General features: G+C 45.1%; 1 protein-coding gene across 1 annotated transcript in view; it reads left to right on the top strand.

Moving 5' to 3' along the window:
* The window catches only part of LOC126176796 (neprilysin-4-like), a 796,156-nt gene that overhangs the window by 732,713 nt on the left and 47,318 nt on the right, over window positions 1–16,125 (top strand). The window lies entirely within an intron of this gene.

The following is a 16,125-nucleotide window of genomic DNA, read 5'->3' as shown; positions in this document are numbered from 1 at the left end:
TGTTTATGGGAACATTATGAATCGACAAAATGTAACGAAATGGTGTCGTCGTTTCTCTGAAGGTAGGACCAATGTTCGTGACGAACAAAGAACAGGTCGGCTATCTGCGATCTGTGATGCCCTTCTTCGGAGAACGGAGGAAGCAATTCGTGCGAATAGACGTCTCACATTGAAAGAATTGCTTCAGATCGTACCGGATGTGTCAATGACAACTCTTTATGACATTGAGACTGTCAAGTTAGGGTACAGGAAATTGTGTTCGCGCTGGGTTCCAAAACTGTTAACGGACGAACACAAAAAGAACAGGATGGGTTTTGCACTCGACTTCCTCACACGCTATGCTGCAGCAGGTGATGAGGTCCTTGACCACACTGTGACAGGTGACGAGATGTGGGTTTATCACCATACACCTGAATCCGAGCAACAATCAATGCAATGGCGCCATTCGAATTCACCAAAAGCCAAGAAATGGAAAACGTCGATTTCAGCGAAGAAAATCGTGGGTTCTGTTTGTTGGGACAGACAAGGCGTTTTTCTGTTGGAATTTATGCCTCCTGGAACGACAATTAATGCTGCTACATATTGCCACCCTTTGAAACGTCTTCGAAGGGCAGTTCAAAACAAACGCAGGGGAATGCTGACAAGTGGAGTCCGCTTGCTTCATGACAACGCTCGGCCTCACACAGCGCTCGTAGCCAAAGCACTACTCAAACAATTCCAATGGGACATATTGGACCATACGCCATACAGCCCGGACCTTGCGCCCACCGAGTTCAACGTCTTCCGTTACCTGAAGTCACATCTCGGTGGAAAATCATTCCACGATGATGAAGAGATCAAAGATGAAGCTTAAATGTGGTTCCGACAACAGGCGACAACCTTCTATGTCTGTGGTTTACAAAAGTTTGAGCACCGACTTAACAAATGTTTGGATAACGGGGGTGATTATGTCGAAATATAACAAACAATCCAGTTAATAAGATGTAACCGACGTTTTCTAAATAAATATTCTATTTAACGACTGCGAGCCATTGTATCTTTACTTTTCGAAATGCCCTCGTATATGGAGAGTTCAAAAAGAAACGAGCCGGAGTCTGGAATGCGCAAACCGGTGACGCGAGGGTAATACCGTGGCGTGTGTAACAAGGTGTGGTTCCGACCACAGCGTGGAAATTCACAGCCCGTCGCTGGAGAGCACGCGTGCACGTCACGTGACTGTACAGAGCTAGCAGCAGCGTGCATCAATCGTCCAATGCTGGCAGTCGCATTGCAAATAGTGACATGGAGGCGTCAGCAGCAGGTGTTGTTCGTTTCCTGACAGCGGAAGGAGCAGAAGGAACGGACATTCATCGACGAGTGTCGCAAGTGTACGGCGAACACTGCGTGTCCCTTGCAAGGGTCAAGGCGTGGCACAAGCGCTTCAGGGAAGGACGGGTGTCGTTAGCCGATGATGCACGCTCTGGAGCACCGCACTGCATTACCGATGACATCGTCCAGCTGGAGGATTCACTCATTATACAGGACCACCGAGTGACAGTGAAAGCCATAGCCGCCGTGGTGGGATTGAGCATGTGAAGTGTTCACACCTTCATGAAGGAACGACAGCACATCCGCAGAGTGTGTGCCCAGTGGGTGACCCATAGCAAGCATGTCGATTGGCCCACTGTCTTGCTCATCCGCAGCGCTATGTTCGCGAAGGGAATGCGTCCCTGGCACGAGTGGTGGCTGGAGATGTGTCATGGAGTCATCACATCGAACCCGAATCAAAACGACGAAGTCTCCAATGTAGGCATCCAGGGTCACCACCACCAAACACAGCCAAGGCCATCCAGACGAGTGCAGGACAGGTTATGCTGACGTTCTTCTTTGACCAAGATGGCCCCTCTCAAACCTTGACCACCCTTCGCCAAGCGATCAAATCAAAACGACCAGGCAATGTCACCCGCGGGGTCATTCTGCTCCACGACAATCCCAAGCGTCGTACGGCCAACACAGTCGCGACACTCCTGCAGAAATTCAAATGGGAGGTTCTCGGCCGCCCTCCATACAGTCCGGACCTCTCTCCCTGTGGTTACGCCATTTTTGGTCCCCTGAAAAAGGCTCTGAGGGGGCAAACGATTCACCTCGGACGACGAGGTCCAACTGTACGTGCGGAACTGGTTAGCATCGCAGGCCCGGGAATTTTATGAGACATTATTTATGGATCACATGTTGAAAACAATAGACTGGCTGTGTGAGATTAAGATATGTGAACACAAAATAAGCAGTCTTGCATATGCGGATGACTTAGTTGTGATGGCAGATTCGATTGAAAGTTTTCAAAGTAATATTTCAGAGCTAGATCAGAAATGTAAGGACTATGGTATGAAGATTAGCATCTCCAAAACGAAAGTAATGTCAGTGGGAAAGAAATGTAAACGGATTGAGTGCCAGATAGGAGGAACAAAGTTAGAACAGGTGGACGGTTTCAAGTACTTAGGATGCATATTCTCACAGGATGGCAACATAGTGAAAGAACTGGAAGCGAGGTGTAGCAAAGCTAATGCAGTGAGCGCTCAGCTACGATATACTCTCTTCTGCAAGAAGGAAGTCAGTACCAAGACTAAGTTATCTGTGCACCGTTCAATCTTTCGACCAACTTTGTTGTATGGGAGCGAAAGCTGGGTGGATTCAGGTTACCTTATCAACAAGGTTGAGGTTACGGATATGAAAATAGCTAGGATGATTGCAGGTACTAGTAGATGGGAACAATGGCAGGAGGGTGTCCACAATGAGGAAATCAAAGAAAAACTGGGAATGAACTCTATAGATGTAGCAGTCAGGGCGAACAGGCTTAGATGGTGGGGTCATGTTACACGCATGGGAGAAGCAAGGTTACCCAAGAGACTCATGGATTCAGCAGTAGAGGGTAGGAGGAGCCGGGGCAGACCGAGGAGAAGGTACCTGGATTCGGTTAAGAATGATTTTGAAGTAATAGGTTTAACATCAGAAGAGGCACCAATGTTAGCACTGAATAGGGGATCATGGAGGAACTGTATAAGGGGGGCTATGCTGCAGACTGAACGCTGAAAGGCATAATCAGTCGTAAATGATGATGATGATGATGATGATGAGCCATTCGCACCTTGTGTCACAGTGGGCCAAGTGTCTCAACAGCCAGGATCAGTACTTCTAACACGCAGGTACTGGTTTCTGTAATTATCCCTCCGGCTCGTTTCTCTTTGAACGTTCCTTATAGTACACGTACACACTTTCGGCGAGTCTGTAAATGATTTAGAGTTGCACCTCTCTGTGACAGGAACAACACCCGACAGGATCCATTAGTTGTCACCGTTGAGTTCCGAAAGCAAGGAAGTGCAAGAGAATCACTTTTACAGAGTATTTATTCACGTAACTATAACAAGAAACAGGCAACGATATTCACCAAGACACTCAATGATATTTTACAATATGCAGATAGGAAGACAAAGCGCTCAGGACAGTGACGTACGATGTGGCCGATCTTCTACTTCCTCCCCACCGTGGTCGACTTCCAGAGGGACGACCAGCTGGAATATCCTGGTAATATCCGTTCCATCCGGGGTAACGAGGGCGACAGTTCGAGGTAATCCGTCCAGGCCAGTTCGTAGTTCTTTCACTCTCGCTCTCTGCCACATGTGGCAAATACCCGAATATATTCAACTTCATTTTTCAACGGTCGTACTCTCTGGTATTTCTAAGTAGTTATATGCTACACTTCTGGGCAGAACGGTGTTCGTGGACAATTGTGTTCCAGAAGCTGTCACGTGTAGCGCACAGTTTCTTACCCAACAAGAAACTTAAATAATGTTCTTCTCGATGGATAACATGGAACTTTCATATCATGTGTTCTTTCTTATAGATGTTCTCTTGCAATACTTGGCGCAGTACAATTGCAAAGGAAAATCAACTTTCGCACCTTCCTTGCGAAGTTCACGGAGGGGAACCTCGACATTCTACACAGATCCTGCTATCTTCATTTGGAAGCAATCCGGAGTCCCAACAAAATTTCCAACAGTTTTCCACACTATATAATCCAGTAATTATATTTTGCCATGTGAAACTATCGGCACTCGAAACTGCAACGGTTTCACTCACTGCTGTTAACTATCGAAAACGATAAAATATGTTCCAGCAGCAACGCACTAAACATTTACCACAATTCGTGCCACCAGAGTTGTGTGGTCGACATCGAATCACACGTTCGATATATATCGTTAGCAGTCTGGGCGTTCCATAAGCAGTCATTCCTGGAAGTTACCCCTTTTCATGTTGGATAGGAAAAAACTAAAGAACAGTTGCGTGATTTGCCACAGCTTTGTGTATTTTCTGTGAAAACGACACTGTCGCTGTATTTGATATAATGGTGTACTCTTGAAATTCCAGGAAGAAACCAGTCGCCAAACATATTATTTCATGACGTGTACATGTCAGACAATGATAACGACGGTGAAATTGGAAAAATTCTCTCTCCAACAGAGAGATATCAACAGTCGTTCTACCAGTACACCTGGTTCTAACAGAATATGGGATGAAAATATAATTGTTCACAATTTAAACTCCGACATATACCGTATCTTGCTTTACTTTCGAGTGTAGTTTTACCTGGTTCATTTAAACTACTTGTATTTGGAGTCACGGAACATGAGTGTGCTCAATTTAACGTTTAAATTCAAATATTAGATACTGAAATAACGGACACGAAATACATAGACTCCTCACCTCTAGTTTATTTAGAACAATTTGCAAGCATACCTACTGATGTCCCAGGAACTAAAATTACTTTAAAGTTGTTTTTCGTCTCAGTGGTAACAACAGAAAAAACAGGGCAGAACTAGGTAAGAATATACATTGACGGAAATAAAATCGCAATACTAAGGAGCTGTGTGACATAAATAAAAGTTGGTACGCGTACTTCTACAGCTGAAAGGAGATGTCTACCCAAATTGCGCACCAGCCACATAACACAGGCACTAGTAGCGCCATTATGAAGGTCCAAAACAGATTTGCTTTAAATACACGCTCTAACAGTCGTTAGTGGTGGTTACCACTGAAACTGGACGTGGTGAGTTGATGTTAGTCACGGCCGAAGTGGCCGTGCGGTTAAAGGCGCTGCAGTCTGGAACCGCAAGACCGCTACGGTCGCAGGTTCGAATCCTGCCTCGGGCATGGATGTTTGTGATGTCCTTAGGTTAGTTAGGTTTAACTAGTTCTAAGTTCTATGGGACTAATGACCTCAGCAGTTGAGTCCCATAGTGCTCAGAGCCATTTGAACCATTTGATGTTAGTCAATAATGTCATTAAGGCGACAATGACGCCATTACCAATACCCCACTCAACTTGAACGACGTTATGTAATATGGCTACGAGAAGTTGAACGTTCCCTCTGCGATACTGCAAAGACTTGGCAGGAGTGCAGCCACAGTACATGAATGTTGACGTCGTTGGAGACATGAATTTCCGGTCGCAAGAAGATGGGGCTACGGACGGCACGTGGCACTGCCCAGAGGAAAGACCGCAGTGTGTTCGGCGTGTGCCTCTGGCACATCAAGCTGCATCTGTAGCAGCAATTTGATCAGCAGTCGACACCACAGTGACAGGACAGCTCTGAGTCGAAAGCCCTGTACCGTGCGTTCTACTGACCTGAAACCACCGCCTTTTACAACTTCACTGGTGTCAAACAATAGCTCATTGCAGGACAGGGTGGACGACCGTTGTGTTTTCTGATGAAAGCTGGTTCTGCCTAGGTGCCAGTGATGGCTGTGTGTTGGTTAGGAGGAGACCGCTGAGGGCCTGCAACCAACTTGTCTGCACGCTAGACACGTTGTACCTACACCTGGAATTGTGGTCTGTGGTGTTTCTAATTCGATTGAGGGGGCGTTAAGGCGAACTATGCGATCAAAAGTATCCGGACACCTGGCTGAAAATGACTTACAAGTTCGTGGCGGCCTCCATCACGAATACTGGAATTCAGTATGGTGTTGGCCCACCCTTAGCCAGCTTCGACTCTCGCAGGCATACGTTCAAGCAGGTGCTGGGAGGTTTCTTGGGGAATGGCAGGCCGTTCTTCACGGAGTGCTGCACTGGGGAGAGGTATCCTTGTCGGTCGGTGAGGTCTGGTACGAGGTCGGCGTTTCGAGACATCCCAAAGGCGTTCTAGAGGATTCAGGCCAGGACTCTGTACATTCCAGTACATTATAATGATGTTATTGTCGTGTAACCACTCCGTCACAGGCCGTGCATTATGAACAAGTGCTCGATCGTGTTGAAAGATGCAATCGCTATCCCCGAATTGCCTCTTTAACAGTGGGAAGCAAGAAGGTGCTTAAAACCTCAATATAGGCCTGCGCTGTAATAGTGCTACGCAAAATAACAAAGGGTGCAAGCCCCCTCCATGAAAAACACGACCACACCATAACACCATCGCCTCCGAATTGTGCTGTTGGCGATACACACGCTGCCGGATGACGTTCGCCGAGCATTCGCCATACCCACACCCTGCCATCGCATCGCCACATTGTGTACCGCGATTCGTCACACCACACGTTTCTCCACTGTTCAATCGTCCAACGTTTACGCTTCTCACACCAAGCGAGGCGTTTACCAGCATGATGTGTGGCTTATAAGCAGCCGCTCGACCATGAAATCCAAGTTTTTTCATCTCCCAGTCTTCAAGAAGGGTCGTCGAGCAGATGCGCAAAACTATAGACCTATATCTCTGACGTCGACCTGTTGTAGAATTTTAGAACATGTTTTTTGCTCGAGTATCATGCCGTTTTTGGAAACCCAGAATCTACTATGTAGGAATCAACATCGATTCCGGAAACAGCGATCGTGTGAAACCCAACTCGCTTTATTTGTTCATGAGACCCAGAAAATATTAAATACAGGCTCCCAGGTACATGCTATTTTTCTTGACTTCCGGAAGGCGTTCGATACAGTTCCGCACTGTCGCCTGATAAACAAAGTAAGAGCCTACGGAATATCAGACCAGCTGTGTGACTGGATTGAAGAGTTTTTAGCAAACAGAACACAGCATGTTGTTACCAATGGAGAGACGTCTTCAGACGTTAAGGTAACCTCTGGCGTGCCACAGGGGAGTGTTATGGGACCATTGCTTTTCACAATGTATATAAATGACCTAGTAGATAGTGTCGGAAGTTCCGTGCGGCTTTTCGCGGATGATGCTGTAGTATACAGAGAAGTTGCAGCATTAGAAAATTGTAGCGAAATGCAAGAAGATCTGCAGCGGATAGGCACTTGGTGCAGGGAGTCGCAACTGACCCTTAACATACACAAATGTAATGTATTGCGAATACATAGAAAGAAGGATCCTTTATTGTATGATTATATGATAGCGGAACAAACACTGGTAGCAGTTACTTCTGTAAAATATCTGGCAGTATGCGTGCGGAACGATTTGAAGTGGAATGATCATATAAAATTAATTGTTGGTAAGGCGGGTACCAGGTTGAGATTCATTGGGAGAGTCCTTAGAAAATGTAGTCCATCAACAAAGGAGGTGGCTTACAAAACACTCGTTCGACCTATACTTGAGTATTGCTCATCAGTGTGGGATTCGTACCAGATCGGGTTGACGGAGGAGATAGAGAAGATCCAAAGAAGAGCGGCGCGTTTCGTCATAGGGTTATTTGGTAACCGTGATAGCGTTACGGACATGTTTAACAAACTCAAGTGGCAGACTCTGCATGAGAGGCGCTCTGCATCGCGGTGTAGCTTGCTCGCCAGGTTTCGAGAGGGTGCGTTTCTGGATGAGGTATCGAATATATTTCTTCCCCCTACTTATACCTCCCGAGGAGATCACGAATGTAAAATTAGAGAGATTAGAGCGCGCACGGAGGCTTTCCGGCAGTCGTTCTTCCCGCGAACCATACGCGACTGGAACAGGAAAGGGAGGTAATGACAGTCGCACGTAAAGTGCCCTCCGCCAAACACCGTTGGGCGGCTTGCGGAGTATAAATGTAGATGTAGATGTAGAACTGTCATACCACTTGCAGTGGACCCTGATGCAGTTTGGAATTCCTGTGTGATGGTCTGCATAGATGTCTGCCTATTAAACATTACGACCCTCTTCAACTGTCGGCGTCTCAGCAGACAAGGTCGGCCTGTACGCTTTTGTGCTGTACCTGTCCCTTCGCATTTCCACTTCCCTGTCACATCGGAAACAGTGGAGCTAGGGATGTTTAGCAGTGTGGTGTAATCTCATATGCATATGCAGACGATGTTGTAATAGGCGCAAAGGACATTGCAAAGTTACAAGAAGCGCTAAACGATATGGAAGATTGTCTTCGAAATAAATGTGGCGAAAACAGGAATGATGGTACTCAGACATGGAGGAAGAGCACCTGCATCGACTGGGATCTTCATAAGAGAGAGAATACTGAAGATTGTACTAGACTTCAAGTACTTAGGGGTCACAATACAAACAACTGCAAAATGTTTCACAAAACATGTAACAGAGAAAGCAGTGCAAGTAATAATGTCAATCCGTGAAATGTGATACATGAGATCCCTTAGCACAGTAACAGCAATGGCACTATTCAGAGCCAAAATCTTCCCAATACTGACGCACGGCATAGAAATTATCGGATCACATCTTACAGTGAAAAATCTAACAACACTAGAAAGAATGAAGGTGACCTATATAAAAGAAAGCAATAGGAGTGTCCAAAACAACACGATCCTGACTTGTATACCTGCTGGAGAGGGAACGCTTCCTCATTGAAGTCCAATGGACAAACCTGATGCTACCCAACAGCAGCGCTTTGAAAAGTCTACTTAAAACTTTGAAAGAAAAAAGGGATGACATACCTCCAGAATTTTACAACACAGGCACCATGATTTACCGAACATGGACAAAGGAAAACTTCGAAATGAGACACGTGGTCACCAGAATGGTAGTCCATGGTTTCTACCATCCTATTTGCAACAACCAGTCATATTATGAACCAAACAAAATGTGTGAGCGTAAACTGTCTCATAGAATATGCAAACGTTACCAAAAGCACACGGCCAATAAGTAACTATGCAAATCACAATATGTGAAATTTATAACCTCTTTTATTATTATCATTGTACTTTGAACTTGTATGGCTATTTGGCTGGGATAAAGTTATTATTATAAATCAAGAGACTCTATTAACCTAACTTGGAGCAACCATCATATCATCCTGATGGACTATTGCAGGAAGAATGGAAAGTCTGTGAAAGTCTGTACCTGCAATAATCTACAGTAACTTAGTAGAAAGTCTTGATAATCAGTTAGAAGCTTTGTAATGGAGAAGGAGTCATTAATGGCAATCTAGTGTATGACAGAGAGCCACCTACCATTTTCATGCTTACTTCCAAGTACAACAAAATTCTTCCATGTTGATAATATCTGCAGTCTTCTTCCTTCATAGTTACCATGGCCTACAGTATTGCACGTCAGAATTATCACTGAGTGTGATATAAATGTAATCTTTGACATCAATCTTCTGTAAAAAAAAATAAAAAAATAAAATAAAATAAAAAAAGTCACGACAATCGTATGTTAGTACTTCAAAGTCGCACAGTAATTGCATGTGTTATTTAGCGAAACTTCACGCGCCATTTTCCCCCCTCCATTCCAAGGCCGGAAATGCGCAGACACCAGCTGGCCGAGGGCAGCGATACATCATGGGCGGCAGCGGGTCAGAGATATTAGCGTAGCGTGCGAGGCGCAAATGTGCTCTCTGGCGCCCAGGCCCGCCTTAATAATTATAAAGCGCAGCGCATGCGTCATCGGAAGCAGCAGCCGACATTTGCATGAAGCGGCTCGCGTGAACTATGGTCGTTGGGAAACTGCGGTAGCCGCTAATAGAGTCTGTGGAGTCGATTTTAAGGGCAATTTAGGGTATTAACTGAGGGTTGCGGAGGAGCATTACTGCAAATATTGGTCGTCGAAATTGTTCCCGCCACCTAATTCCATAATTGGAGTAATAGACTACTACACGAGTGCTACGACGAAGATTGCACATCCATTAAAGGGAGGCTTTCGTCTCCCGAAAATTCCGGGCAGAAAGGCAAGCAAGCTTTGTCGCTTCGAAGCATAGTGAGAGATGAACTTTGTTTGTGCCTTTACCATCATCGTTTTGAATCTCAGGGTTTCTCTTCGATTAATAGGCGCCATGGTCCAAACGCATACAAACATTTTAAATATTTATCCGGTACCAACTGATTGCCACTAAGGATAACGGTCGTAGACACAGTAGAGTTTTACGGTGTTAAAACGCTTTCAGCTTTCAGTGTTACGTCAACAAAGAGTGTTAGTCATCTTTGATTCAGAGTGGTAACGTTTCGCTGCTTCGTTTTCCTTTGAGTATTTTTTTCCTTTTAATCCAACATATGAACCCACCTCCTTCGCTGAATACTGTGGCACACAACCCGCTGATACCCAGTACGAAATCTGGTGACAGAAAAAAATTACACTCTCAGTTTTTTTCATTAAGTGGAGAATTTCGTGCGTAAATCTCATAACCAAACTTTGCGTCAGTTTCCTGCATAAAAGCCAGACCTTTACATTGTCTCTCATGGAATGAGGGCGTGCAAAACTCTTGGTGGTTCTATGAGAACACACATCAGCAGAAAATGCTGTGTTCTTGTAGTCGTTATTGTTGTGGTCTTCAGTCCTAAGATTGGTTTGATGCTCTCACCATCCTAGTCTATCCTATCCAAGCCTCTGCATCTGTGCATAACCACTACAACCTACATCCAGCTGAATGCGGGGATACTGCAATCAAGCATTGGCCTCCCTCTGCCATTTTAGTCCTCACACACACATACCATCACCAAACAGACGATTCCTTGATGCTCCGGGGTGCGTCATATCAACCGATCCCTTCTTTTAATCAAGTTGTGCCATAAATTTCATTTTTCAACAGTTTCTTTCAGTAACACTTCATCAGTTACATGATCTATCCATCTAATCTCGAGCGTTCGTCTGTAGCACCACATTTCAAAAGTTTCTAATCTCGTCTAGCATGAACTGCTGTTCATTAGCCATATTTCACTTCCGCACAATGCTGTACTCCAGACAAATACCTTCACGAAAGGCTTACTAACACTTAAATTGATGTTAGATGTTAAAAAATTCTTGTGTTCCATAAATGCTTTCTTCGTAGTTGTCAGTCTACATTCATACCCTTGTTTCACTTTTGTATTCATCTTATAGCCTCTTTCCGAGATTCTATCTATGTCGCTGCTCTTCCAAGTCGTATGCCGTCTCTGACAGAATTACGATTACACGGAAAATCGTTGCAGCCCCGGCAGTCACTATTTCTTACTTCTCACGACGCTGGCGAAGATAGTAATCGAAAACTCGAGCGTTTTATTTGAAATGAAGAGGCTTGTAAACCGAGAAGAGCTCATTTTCAATTACAATGTCATTGGTAAACATAAAAGGTTTTATTTCTTCTTCCTTAACTTTAACTCCATTCCCAAATTTCTCCTTGTTTCATCGCTGCTTCCTCAACGTACAGACTGAATAACATCGAGGATACGGTGCAAACTTATCTCACTCCCTACTCGACTACTGCTTTCATTTCATATCCTTCCTATAAATACAGTCCGGTTTTAGTACATGACGTAGATAACCTTTGACTACCTGTATTTTATCCCTGCCTTCCAGTCAACATTGTCAAAACTTTTCTCCAAACCTACAAATGCTAAAACCAACGGTTTCTGATGTAAAACCGAAATAAATAATCATTTTTGACACCCAAACAGTTGGTTATGATGGTGGCGTTGATCATGAAAGCATTATTTGGCTGTGCGTCTTGCTGATCGCTAAACAAAAGAGCACGTGCCAGCCATCATGCAACACAGTAAAACGTGGAACACAGTGGTTTAGGTTGGAGTCTAGACAAGTCACAGCATTTTCAATAGCCTATCACACTCGTCTCGTCATCGGCTAACATGGAGGGCAGGTTCCCATTCAAATTTACCGCTGCCGTCTCGTTAGAATATAAAGTACACTCTGTTAAAAGGTGAAACACGCACTCCACTATCCCCACTAACTGGTGAGTCCTCTCGCAGGAGTTGGAGCAAGAGGCCACGGTTCGGAGCACTATGCCCTTTACGAAGACGGGTCAGTGCCACTTTATGCCCTCCCTGCGACGGGAAGTCGGATCGCCACAGCCGGACACTGTCTCACAGACCGCAACTAACTTTCCAGCACTCCCAGTCACTCTGCCTTCAATGGCTTATGACTTCGTGGCTTAACAGTGGGCAAATGGCTCGCAATGGGACAGCACGTGTTCCCACAATGCTTCCTGGGCTGCAATGTACGTCTTCTCATTTCCCTGGATTCCGGAGTGCCCTGGTTCCCAGCTGAATGCCACTTCGTTTCCCCAGTCATGGATATAGTTGAAGGTTGTAAGGTGGCTATAATTTCGCACCTTAAAAGCACTCATCTACATACCTCGCCGTGCTTCAAAACCGGAATTAGGTATAGTATGATAGGTTGTACATCATATATATGAATATTTAAAGAAGACTGACATTGTCACGTTCACCTTGTAAATATCTACATCTACATCTACATCCATACTCCGCAAGCCACCTAACGGTGTGTGGCGGAGGGTACCTTGAGTACCTCTATCGGTTCTCCCTTCTATTCCAGTATCGTATTGTTCGTGGAAAGAAGGATTGTCGGTATGCCTCTGTGTGGGCTCTAATCTCTCTGGTTTTATCCTCATGGTCTCTTCGCGAGATATACGTATGAGGGAGCAATATACTGCTTGACTCTTCGGTGAAGGTATGTTCTCGAAACTTTAACAAAAGCCCGTACCGAGCTACTGAGCGTCTCTCCTGCAGAGTCTTCCACTGGAGTTTATCTATCATCTCCGTAACACTTTCGCGATTACTAAATGATCCTGTAACGAAGCGCGCTGCTCTCCTTTGGATCTTCTCTATCTCTTCTATCAACCCTATCTGGTACGGATCCCACACTGCTGAGCAGTATTCAAGCAGTGGGCGAACAAGCGTACTGTAACCTACTTCCTTTGTTTTCGGATTGCATTTCCTTAGGATTCTTCCAGTGAATCTCAGTCTGGCATCTGCTTTACCGACGATCAACTTTATATGATCATTCCATTTTAAATCACTCCTAATGCGTACTCCCAGATAATTTACGGAATTAACTGCTTCCAGTTTCTGACTTGCTACATTGTAGCTAAATGATAATGGATCTATCTTTCTGTGTATTCGCAGCACATTACACTTGTCTACATTGAGATTCAATTGCCATTCCCTGCACCGTGCGTCAATTCGCTGCAGATCCTCCTGCATTTCAGTACAATTTTCCATTGTTACAACCTCTCGATACACCACAGCATCATCTGCAAAAAGCCTCGGTGAACTTCCCGATGCTAACGCTTACTGTGTGAACGGTGATGGATTGTCTTCACTATGAAAACGGCGCAATGAATGATTGCCTATACTAGCAGAGGTTGGAACGCCAGTGGAAATGAAAAGGCAGGCATAGCCCAGGCCCTGGGTGGAAAAGCCGGCACAGGTGTGCTGGTCCTGCTGAAAACAGCAAGTAGCCCAAGACGGACAGTCGCGGCACCTGGGCGCTGAAGCACAATAGAATGGCAGCTGGTTAGTATTGTAGCTAGGCCGGAAGAATAACTGGAAACTCAGAACATCTTGGACGCAGCAGAGATCAACGAGGAAGCGTTACTTCGGAAATCACGCAGGCTGGGTTACTTCCGAGGATTTACTCTGAGAAGCGTGCCATTGTGTGAATTCCTAACTAACGGGGATAAGTATTCCCTCGCAAACTTTCCGTGCTGGACGACAAAAGACTAAAATATCGTTGGTCGGCGTTCGGAAGAATCTGCAGAGAGGGATAATATTCCGTGGTTTCGAGAATATGACTCGCCTTCTGGAGTTACAAGGGAGGGGAGCCGAGCTTTGCTGGAAAGCCAGCGGTGGAGAGAAGGGGGTCTTGTTTTGTGTGCGCCCATGTGTGACGGTCGCTTGATATCTGCTTTTGTCGGTACAGACGGACTTGCTGTCTTTGCTCTCAGGAGATTTTATAGTTAGAACGGTTAGGCTCTGTACTGTTGCGGACTTATACGATTCTGAACTTCGCCTCCGTATAGGGAGTCCACGTTGAGTATGTAGCGTTCAGTGATTGAGAGCACTTCTTCTGCCTATACTCACTTTGAGATGTTATCTGAACTCCGTCCTTGTGGCTGGGAGTTCGCGTTTCTCGTCTGTAGAACACAGAGAAGAGAAGACAGTATTAGATTATACTAGTCAGGGGACCGCCTTTTGCCGTTCTAGTGTTTGAAAGAGTTTTTATTTGTGGCTAGAGTTCTTCCATCGTCGCAGGCATGTACAAGAACCATCACTCCCACGCACCGGACACAGTACATACAGTGATATGGCTAATTGCTTCGGAATATTAGGACTATAAAGCTAAACAGCTGTGATCACGTAAGTTTTATTTCCACTTGGTGTATAGCTAGAGAAGGCCGAAATGCACGCGTTAAACTCAAGCAGGCGGGCGTGAGGTCTGAAACAGGATACGTAATGAATGCTATAAAGAAAAGTACGTAGCTTCTGGAATACTTAACTTTAATCCACATTTGTACAACATCTCTCTTGATGATACAATAATAGACTCTCAATATAAATGGAATACGGCGCCTTGCTAGGTCGTAGCAATTGTAGCTGAAGGCTATGCTAACTATCGTCTCGGCAAATGAGAGCGTATTTGTCAGTGAACCATGGCTAGCAACGTCGGCTGTACAACTGGGGCGAGTGCTAGTACGTCTCTCTAGACCTGCCGTGTGGTGGCGCTCGGTCTGCAATTACTGACAGTGGCGACACGCGGGTCCGTCGTATACTAGCGGACCGCGGCCGATTTAAAAGCTACCACCTAGCAAGTGTGGTGTCTGGCGGTGACACCACACCACTACTGTAGATTGTCTTTCAAAGTAGTGTCTTCTAGTGTTTAGTACGTAGATGATATCAGTCATCACGCGTTATTTATGTTAGATGGCCTAGCCATAAAAAGGGGCAAATTTGGGCAACTGATATTAGTTAGGAAATTCATTTGTATCTCTTTATGCCCCTTGGACAGTGATATATAAACATTTGTAATATGTAAAGGGGTTTTAATCTACAATAAATGTATAAGCAGAAAGAGCATTTATCATTTTGTAGTTACTAGTTCCGTTAATCATTCATTTATGTTTATGTTGTAATTTATATGTTAAAGAGCAAGAAGGAGGAGATAATATCACCATTAAGAGATCCTAAGATCTGCTTCAGGGAGTAGTCAGACAGGGCCAAATCTTCATTTTCACGTTCAGTATTTTCCGTTTTTTCATTTTTACACCCGCCTGGAGTAGCATCGTGGAGGGTGTCCTCACTCAGTTGAAGCATTCTATCTCCTTGCGACATCTGTGGATTCGCCTGTAGGTCGCTGAGGCAAAAGGAGCAGGTGAGAAGGTCCTTCCTTCTCTCAGGCCTCACCTGACCGTGAGACTTGAGGGTGGCGTGCAGTTCCACGGCAGAGGCCATAATTTCGTTTGGTAGGTGAAACCACCTCATACGAAATTCCGTGCAGTCAGTCATGCCTTCTTTTAAATTTTATACATATATAAACTGAAGCGGCGAATGAAAATTTGTACCAAGTCCGGGAATCGATGCCGGGTCTGCTGCTTCCTGGCAGCAGCCTTAGCCACCACACCACCCTGGCACAGCGGTCCGCACAACTGCACGGACTACCCGGGCACGCCTCCCTCGTCGGTCCAAATTCTCACTGCCTCCCCACTCTACGAACCTGCGTAGTAAGTAGGAGACCCAGGTTCGATTCACCGTCTTGGTAGAAATTTTCACTCGCCGCTTCAGTCTGTATACATGAAATCATATCTGTATGAGACCACTAAAGCCGCTGGAAGTGTGTCATTTCATTCTTTTAGATTATCTGCAAGAAAGTCAAAATTTTTTACATTAAGATAGAAGCGATAAGCAACTTTATAAACGCTCTTTACATAATTTTCAGCAAAAGAAAACAGATGTATTGGTCACTCTACAGTATATGAACGGAAT

This window comes from Schistocerca cancellata, chromosome 3 (genome assembly GCF_023864275.1).
Source record: "Schistocerca cancellata isolate TAMUIC-IGC-003103 chromosome 3, iqSchCanc2.1, whole genome shotgun sequence".
Taxonomy (NCBI): domain Eukaryota; kingdom Metazoa; phylum Arthropoda; class Insecta; order Orthoptera; family Acrididae; genus Schistocerca; species Schistocerca cancellata.
This window is presented reverse-complemented; position numbering and strand designations above follow the sequence as displayed.